The sequence below is a fragment of the Meles meles genome, chromosome 4, assembly GCF_922984935.1.
Source record: "Meles meles chromosome 4, mMelMel3.1 paternal haplotype, whole genome shotgun sequence".
Classification (NCBI taxonomy): domain Eukaryota; kingdom Metazoa; phylum Chordata; class Mammalia; order Carnivora; family Mustelidae; genus Meles; species Meles meles.
In genome coordinates, this window is record NC_060069.1 from 67,575,724 (window position 1) to 67,585,150 (window position 9,427).

The 9,427-nt window shown below is 42.5% G+C and overlaps 1 non-coding gene across 1 annotated transcript; it reads left to right on the top strand.

Annotated features, from left to right (window-relative positions):
- Positions 1-8,990: 8,990 nt before the first annotated feature.
- On the top strand, positions 8,991-9,097 carry LOC123941046. Its single transcript, XR_006818146.1, has one exon. It is a non-coding gene; the product is annotated as a U6 spliceosomal RNA (small nuclear RNA).
- Positions 9,098-9,427: the final 330 nt, after the last annotated feature.

Below are 9,427 nucleotides of genomic sequence, written 5' to 3' on the forward strand. Positions count from 1 at the left end.
ATCAGCTCTGGACCTCAGCCCACCGAACCTCACCTAGGTTCTAGAACTTCATCAGTAGGACATTAAATGACTGCTTCTGTCCCTTCCTAGGATGTGACCTCTAACTCATGCCCTTGTTTTGAGACTAGCGCCCATCCTGGCCTCCTGTTGTGCCAACCAAAAATGTCTCCAGACATTGGCAAATGTTCTTCCGTGGACGACAAGAATGTCCTGGTTGAGAACCATTGGAAATCTAACCCTCTCCTTCTTTAGAACTTTGGCCTCATTTTGTGAAAACCTTTCTTAAAGATCGTGGGTTCCATTTTGGGGTCAAGAGCACTCCTTGAACTGGTGCATCTTCTCTCCTGCTGGACTATGTGGTGTTTTTTTTGGGGGGGGGGGGGTTGGGTTTTTTTTTGTTTTTTATTTGAGAGAAAGAAAGCATAAGTGGGGGTGGGGTGTGGAGAGGGAGAAGGAGAGGCAGACTCCTGGCTAAGCAGGGATCCCGAAGCTCTGCAATGCTGGGCTCAATCCCAGGACCCAGAGATGGTGCGCCTGGACCCCTGGACCACGGGCTTCCATTCATTGTCTCCCCTGACTCCCCTGTACTCACTCTCCTCTCTGCACTGTGCTGTTTCTAAACAATAGGAACAAGGGGCATTTAGGGGAATCAGTTTCTAAAGCATCTGGCAACTTCAAAGACAAAATGACCTAACTTAGAGCCAAACAGAAATAGATCCCAAATCTGGAGATTCCAGCTATCACTGGCTGCCATGTGGGTGTGACAATTATTAAGTTATTATGCTAAACTGGTTTGTAAATACCTAATATAGCTCTGATACTATAGGGAGGGCTTGTGAAATACAAGACCAACAACCCTCTATTAGTCACCGAGAGCATTTGAATGAAAGCTGGAAGAGAAGCACAGAGGGTAGAAAACCAAGCAACTTAATTGGCAGTTGAGACAATGGTCCCTGAGGGGCACCTGGCAGGGCTCAGGACTGACTCATTTAACATTTAAAGATGGTGCTCTTTGTTCATTCAAAGGGGGAAAAAAAACAATCTATTTTTTGTTTGGTCTGGCTTGCTTTCTTTCTGGTTTAAGATTCAGCGCATCACCCAGGTTGGTGGATTTCACTAAAACATTTTCCCCAAATGACCTAGGGTTCCATTTTATAATACGCCGCCACGCTCCCCCAGCGCAGTAGTGGGAGAATGATATTCTGTCATTTTCAGCCACCAACTGAAGCTTTCCTATTCACTTTCGTTACAGTGTTGCTTGTTACAGGTAAAAATAAAGGAAGTCATCACTGCACTGGTGGAAAATCAGCTGCAGCTCAAAGACAATATAACCCTATGTATAACTATAGAAGGGTTGGGAATCCAGGGCTCCCTTGAACAAGTGCAGGTCAGCAATTTCACGTTAATTGCTTATTGCAGGGTGGGGCTGGAAGACACTGCAAAACAAATTCAATTTACCTTGAAAATAATTAGTGAGATGCAAAGCCTTGGAGATGGAAAATTTCTTTGAAATTAATGATTGCTGTTCAAACCTGGCCCATGCCTTTCCGCAGCAAGGACAGTCTGCAGCTAGCGGTTTCATCTCTCTGAGTGCTGCTGGAAGCTTCTTTTGGATCTTGATCTAAAATCAGCTTGAGTCTACCATTAGAGGCGGTAGCCTATGCTCTACAAGGAGCTGCATAGTCAGAGGGTCAGAGGAGCTCCAAATGCACAGGAAAGAGAACAATAGGAAGCAATAGCTGAACCCAGCCATCAAGTCAGAGTTAGAGGCCTTAGCCTGGTCTAGTAACCCAGGTAACTGTCAGTTCTTTGTGCAGAAGAGGAGAGATGAATGTCTCCACACCCAGCACACCCTCAGTCATAACACATGAAAATCTAACGGAGTGACACATCCTATTTCTAAGGTACAGTTCACAGCATCTTACTTGGACCATCCAGGCACAAAGACAGAAGTTGTGAAGTGAATTAAAATAATCAGCAGCAACTGGCAACAACTTGAACAATAAAGGGGGTGGTGGGAGTCTGTGCACACCCCAAGAACTGGGGCTTGCATCCCACGAAGGAGAGGGCATGAGATAAGGGCAGGTCATTTCCTTGCACGGAGGTCTCCTCTAGATCTGATGTCATCACCCATTACGGATGGGAATGGTGAGCCCAGGTTCTGCCACTCTGCTGTTGGCCCTGCATCACACAGGCCTCCAGTAAGCTGGGGGAGGCGGGTCCACATGAAAACACAGCTGAAGGAACAGTGAAAACAGCCACAAAACACCAAACAACCAGAGGAATGGTGATCATTGGTTTGTGGTCTTTCTGCTGCTGTAGGAACACCCAAAGTAGTCAACATTTGGGGAGCTCTTGGAGCCCCTCTTGTTACTGCTTTTGTGGCTGCAGCTGTAGGTACAGATGACTCACCAAGCTACAGGCAAAGCTGTCATTCACAGGATTGGGGGGCGGGGACAGGAAAAAATGGATCTATCAGCAGAGTTTCTTCTTTAGAAAGTTGAAGCTCATATCCATACATTCTGCCCACACCCTCCAGTATGAGCATTAAGAAGGGGCACCTCCAAATGCCTGGCTGGCTCGTAGGAAGAGCATGTGACTCTTGATTTCAGGGTCTTGAGATTACTTTTTAAAAAAAATCAATAAATAAACTTAAAAAAAGAAAAAAAGAGGCCCCTCTTCCTCCAGAGCACAGAGTGTGGTGAAGAGACCACAGGCTGCATTTTAGGAAGCAGCCACTAAACCAACATGTACCCACTCTGTGATCATCCGTGTCAGGCATAGTCCAGCAGAAATGGTGCATTCAGGGGTGCCTGGGTGGCTCAGTGGGTTAAAGCCTCTGCTTTCAGCTCAGGTCATGATCCCAGGGTCCTGGGATCGAGCCCCGCATCGGGCTCTCTGCTCAGCGGGGAGCCTGCTTCCTCCTCTCTCTCTCTGCCTCTCTGCCTACTTGTGATCTCTGTCTGTCAAATAAATAAATAAAATCTTAAAAAAAAAAAAAAAAAGAAATGGTGCATTCAATTAGGATAATTCAAGGAAAGTTTACTAATGGAACATTTCCTAAGGTGTGGGCAGGGTGTAGGGAAGGAAGCACAAAGGATAGCACAGAACTCCCCAGCTGAAGGGATGAGAGTCTGTGTCACAGGACCCTGATAAGAAAGGTTTGGTGGAGAAGATCCCCTGCCAGGTGCTGTGACCTTGGAAAAGCAGCCAGTGGAAAGCACTCTCACAGGGAGAAACCCCAAACTCACTCTGCTCTGTCCCTCCAAACTTCTAGGATTCACCAGGTGACTCACCTGGAAAGCCAGAGAAGGGAGTTCTTTGATGTGGCCTGTGCAGCTCAGGATGCTGGGCAGAAAAGCCAGTAAAGGGTGGAGAGGACCTGGGAGCACACACAGGAGGTATCCACGCTCCAAGGCAGAGCTGCTGCAATCATTTATTTGCCATTCAAACATGTTCAGAGCTGTCTCCTAGGCACTAGGTTTTGGGGACACTCTGATTTGTCCATTCTGGGTCCCTAACCTGAAGCAGCTTTGGTTGCAGTAAGGGAGCTAGCTTGCTTAGCTCCCTCCCTCTCTCTCTCCCTCCCTTCCTTCCTTCCTTTTGCCTTTGAATCAGGATAGATCTAACGATCTTGGGAAATCAGAATTCTTTTCTCTTTATTTTAGCCATGTGGCTTAAGCTTCCGGTTTAGGTGACTAGAGGGGGGCTGATGTTATCTTGAAGGCTCCTGACAGCTTGCATTTTATGAGTTTGTCTGCTTTATAAGATATTAACCAGAAAAAATATTAAAGTTTACAAATGCAGCAACAGACCCAGAGGGGAAATGTGATGATATAATTTTTGATATGTTTTTAAAAACATGAAGAGCATAGCTGACCACAAAAGGGGGAAAAAGCAATGTGAGTCTTTTTTCTCCCTTCGATGTAAGCAGCATAGTATGTTTGTTTTCTGCGGACAGTGCTGATTCACCAGGACTTAAGGATTACTAATGAGTATTTTCCCTTCTCATTAACAAGTGGAATATATTAAGAAACTACTCAGCCACTCTGTGTGGCTTTTAATTGAAACCTACCCTCTCCGTGTGGACGAGTAGAATTTGTTTTTCATTGCATATGGGGGCTGCTTGACCTTTTCAGCTTTATAGGGCCTGAAATGTGCTCAGCACATTTCCACTTTTCACATTGAACAACCCATGCAATCTGTTTAAATAGAGTAACCAAATTGCCTGACATTTCTTAGAATCCAGAATGCTTTGCCTTAGAATTTTCCTCTCTCGCTTCCCCCACTCCATTCCTCCTGCCCCACATTCTGATCACCTTTTATGATGCAGCAGATGACATATTGATGAACCCAACTTCTACTCTCTTTTTCAAAATATGCAGTAAACCACAGGCTGGAAGGAATTATGAGGCCCAAGTGTGACAGGCAAAGACTTATTATCTTCTCATATTCAAACACTGGCAAAAACTAATAACAACCTAACACCAGTAAGTAAATAGACAAAGCATATAACTAGACAATGCATTCAGAAATCACATATATTGAAATGAGGAATTGAGCAAATATTTTTAATGATAATGCTTTAACCCTGTGTCTATTTGGCTTTCTAATTCTATTTCTGGAGTTCCATGTTAAGGTAATAATCTATCGGAAAAATTATATGCCTTAAGATGTTTACATATCATATAAACCTGTTACATACTGTTACAGGTTTACAAACTGTAGCAAAAAATGCAATCATTCTAAATGCCCCACATCAACAGAAACATTCAGTGAATTGTAGTATGTCCATTTGCCTGAATATTCTGTGTCCATTAGAAATGTTAACGATACAGCAACCAAAAAGAAAGAAAGAAAACTATGGGTATGCCAGGTAATAATCTAAAAGTATGCATGGAGGTTGGGGGGAACCTGGGAAGAAATACCTTAAAATGCTAAGAGTGATCACATGCATGATATTTTTTCTTTTTTTTTAAGTTCCAAAAAAATTTTAAAAGAGTAAAATACAAGAGTGTATAAAACGCATAATTTACAAGGAAAATGAAATCCTGCCCATGTCATATCAGGAGCAGTTCTCCACCAGCTTGAGTTCAAAGAGCAGGAAAAACAGTGCCACCTCTCGTGAGTCCCGGAGAGTGGTCCCATCTCTAATCACTGGGTAATTCTGGTCAAGTCCCTTATTGTTCCAATTTGTTTTCAGAAACTAAAAGAGATGCACTGAGGTATCTCTCAAGCTCCTTCTGACCCCCAAATCTATGAATCTTGTCATTCTAGAAGGAAGAGTATGTGCTTGAATTCACTGAAATCACAAACAGGCCTTGAGACACTTCCTCTCAAAAATCAGGTACAAAATGTCAGGCAGAGAAGGGATAGACTCAGAAAACAACGTGTGTTTGTCTCATCAGGCATTTCTCAGAAAAGATTAAACAGCGTCTTTCCCACTGAATTCATCACAACCTCTGGTTCTTGTTTTTAAAACCTGTCTTTATGGAAGAGCAACTTTATCAATCACTCAGTGCATGTCAGTCTGTTGTTATAGAGCCATGTAGAGATGGCACATTTTATGTAGGATTTGGGTTTCCATATGCCAATACAAAACCTATGTCTGCAATTTATAGGTCTTCCTGCCTTTTTTTATGGTCATTCACGATAGAGCATTCTCAGAGCTTCTGTGGAGTCAGTGTCTCAAACTGAGGGGGCACCTGGGTCACAGAACCTACTGATTCTTCAGGCCAGGCGCAAGTGCGGCATTAGTAGGGGATTTCCTATTGTGCTTCAGGACCTGGAAATACTCTCCATTTTTTCTCCCAGTGATGGGGGTTTGGAACATTGGATTGGTCCTTTCTCTGGGGCCAAAATAGGTCAGTCATCTCTTGGACTGAATGAAGGCTGTTGGGCTCCCCTTGATCAAAAAATTGATCAGTGGTTGGTGAAATGAAACTCGAAACACCTTTCCTTTCCTGGACGTTAGTAGGTGAGTCGGTTCCCCCATTTGTAAAATGGGAGGCTTGGGCTTTATGTTTTCAAAGCCAGCTTCTGGCTCCTTATGTTATAGCTTTGCTATAAAGGCTGCATACCTGACCCAAGAGCTCCTAGAAGATGTGAGGTGAGAGCTTTTGGGGTTCTGGCTCTCAGGAAAAAACCATGATAGTTACTCACATTTGTGAAAACAGAGAAACAAATGCCGAAATACTCTGGCAGCTGTGCAGGCTTTCCAATATACAGATGCTCAAGGTAACAATCTATGTGGTCACTGAGCATGAAAAACCTTACCCACACATGCTCTGTCTTTTCCTCACGAGAGGATTCCTAGGGTCCAGGAGGTACCGGAACTAGAAGAAATGGCAGAAAGGAAACTAAAAGATCTGAAAGGGAAATATTTCCCTGGAGAATTTCCTTGACCGTGGAGGGGTCTGGTAATAATGAATACGGTATGAATCTCCAGAGAGCTTGGGGTTCCACCAGATGGGGATTTACTTCCCCACATGATTGAACATGGAGGAAGGTTACAGTTTCAGTCCTGAGCCCTCCCTCCTTTCTTTTTAAAAGATAACCAATTTATTTGTCAGAGAGAGAGAGAGAGCGCACAAGCAGGGAGAGGAGCAGAAAGAGGGAGAAGCAGACTCCCTGCCGAGCAGGGAGCCTTATGCAGGACTTGATCCCAGCACCCTGAGATCACCTGAGGTAAAGGCAGATGCTTAACCATCTGCGCTACCCAGGTGTGCCCTGGGCCCCCTTCTCTTTCCCAACTGCACAACTTCCTTCAGAGTCTTATTTAGACTTCTGGCTTTAAATATAATCAGACTGCTGACAACCCCCAAATTGATCTCAGACTCACGCCCAGCTGACAACCCTACTTGGACGCTTCATAAGGCATTTCCCACTTAAATATCCAAAGAGAACTCCTGATTTCTGCTTCCCACGTCTATATTTGGGGCTCCCCCAAACCCTGGAGTCATTATTAGCATCTTCCTTCTCCTTCATCCTTGGTAATCATTTCCGCTGAGGTTCCAGCCATTGTCACCTCTTGTGAGGGTGATGCCAATAACTTCCTAATTCCTCTCTATACTTCCACTTCCACTTCTACTCCGTACTCCAAACAAGTTTCCACCTAGCAGCCAAAAGTTCTTTTCAAAACATGGTTTAAATTATGCCATCCACCTATTTAAGACTTAAATCTGTCTTCCCATTTTTCTTAGAAAGCAATCTAGGCTCATGCCATGAGGTCCTGGGGGCTTCTGAAGGTCCACTACAATCTCACTGGCCAAGCTAGCATGCCAAGTGTGATCATGCCTTAGAGGCTTTGCCCCTCCTTTCCCTCTTCCCCTGCTCCTTGTGTGGCTGACTCTTCTCCTTCAAGTTTCAGCGTCAATGTGACTTCTAGAGAGACATCTCTAATCACCCATCCAAAGGATGCCCACCTTCGTTTCTGTCTGTGACAGTGCCATGTTTGTTCTTTCTGGGAACTCTCTAAAACTTGTAATTATTTTATCATGGCTTTGATTACTGTTCTATACCTGGCCTAGACTGTCAACATTAGAGGAGTAGATGTATCTCACGTCCAGCATATAACTGGTACTCAATAAACATCCGTCGATGAAGTTAATTAATTAAAGAAGGCCATTAGGTATTCATACTTTCTGGTTAGTTGCTAGGAAATCATTCTGATTAACCGAATCTGATTGAAGCACACTCCGTTGCTCCCTCCACCTCTGTGCAAGTAGAAGTCTTGCCGCTCAAAGGGAAAAAAGAATTTGCAACCTCATTTCCTGATACCAACTCTTAAAAGCATGGGAAGATCTACTCCTTTCTCAGGAGGGCATCTGATCATTTTCCTTTTCTATAGTCTCTCCTCTAGAACGTTTTTTTCCACAGGGTAAAGAGAATATTAATTCTAATTTATGTGAGCTGTTCTCCATTTTATAATCAATTGCCTTGTAGCTCAATGACATTTATATTCATCATTAATATGCGTCAGATTGATGTTCTTTTAAGTTTTATTTAATTACAGCTCCAGATAATATAGTTTCCCCCCTTTTTTTAAATTAGAGGAAATAATACATCAACTGGATGGGCTATTATGCAACCATATAAAATTATTATTATGTAAACATAGTAACAAACAGCAATATTTATGATTCATTTTAAAAGGCAAAGGCAGAATACATAATTGCTCTGATTTTTAACTAAAACAATCAGATTATGTATACAAATGAACAAGTGCTAATAGGAAACAGGAAGTAAAGTACTTTACACTGTACACAGGAAGTAAAGTACTTCACACAGTAAAGTGTGCTGGATTTACGTACACTCTCTTAAAAATTATTATTATTCCTTGATGCAATATTAATTGCACATTTGTCATAGGGACCATGGGCTGTAAATACAGTTGTTGGTAGATACATGAAGTTCTTGTACTGACTAGAAACACTTGGGGCTAGCCTGAGAAAGTCCCACTGTTTCTATTCCTGCTTATTTGGACTGCCTAAAAACTGTGCCCTTCTTTTTAATGTCTATGGCTTTAGTGCTTGATTAAACCCTTCACTCAAATATTCCTATGAGGAAAGGACAGCAAGATGAGTCTCTTTAAAGTTATATTTCCCGGATGTGCCTCATGAGGATTTCTGTGTGAAAGGATGTTGGTCAGAGAAGTGGAAGAAGCGAGGACAATGTATTTAAAATAAATGCAACAAGATAAGTTACAAGGAATGAGGTGGATCTGCATGTCCTAGATGCAACAAGTCCCAAGATTTATTGCTAAGTTAATTTTCTTTAAAAAGCAGAAACATGTAAGGGTGCCTGGGAGATTCCATCAGTTAAGGGTCAGACTCTTGGTTTTTATTCAGTTATAATCTCAGGGTTGTGAGATCGAGCCCCCATTGGGCTCCAGCTCAAGATTCTCTCTCTCCCTCTGCTGGTCCTCCCTCTCTCTCTCTCTCTGAAAAAATAAATAAACCTAAAAAAAAAAAAAAAAGTAGGAACATGTCCTGCTCACTTCGGCAGCACATATGCTAAAATTGGAACGATACAGAGAAGATTAGCATGGCCCCTGCGCAAGGATGACATGCAAAATCGCAACGTGTTCCATATTTTTACTCTTAAATAAACATCTGACTATAAAAATACAGTAGAAACCTGTGTGCATTATACCATTATTTGATAAAAACAAAATAAGACAAAAAAGAAAATCAGAGGAGGATATATATTTATACATTTATACCTGTATAGTTATACCTTAATCCGTATATAGGCAGATTTTTCTTAAAGCAGGTCTGTGCATAAATACATATGCCATATGTCTATAGTATAGATGTGAATATTCTATACACACACGTGTACACATGCTTTTAAGCAAAGATTTATCTGGAAAGACAGATAACACACTGATAATAATGGCTGCCTCTAGGGAAGAGAACTGAGAGAG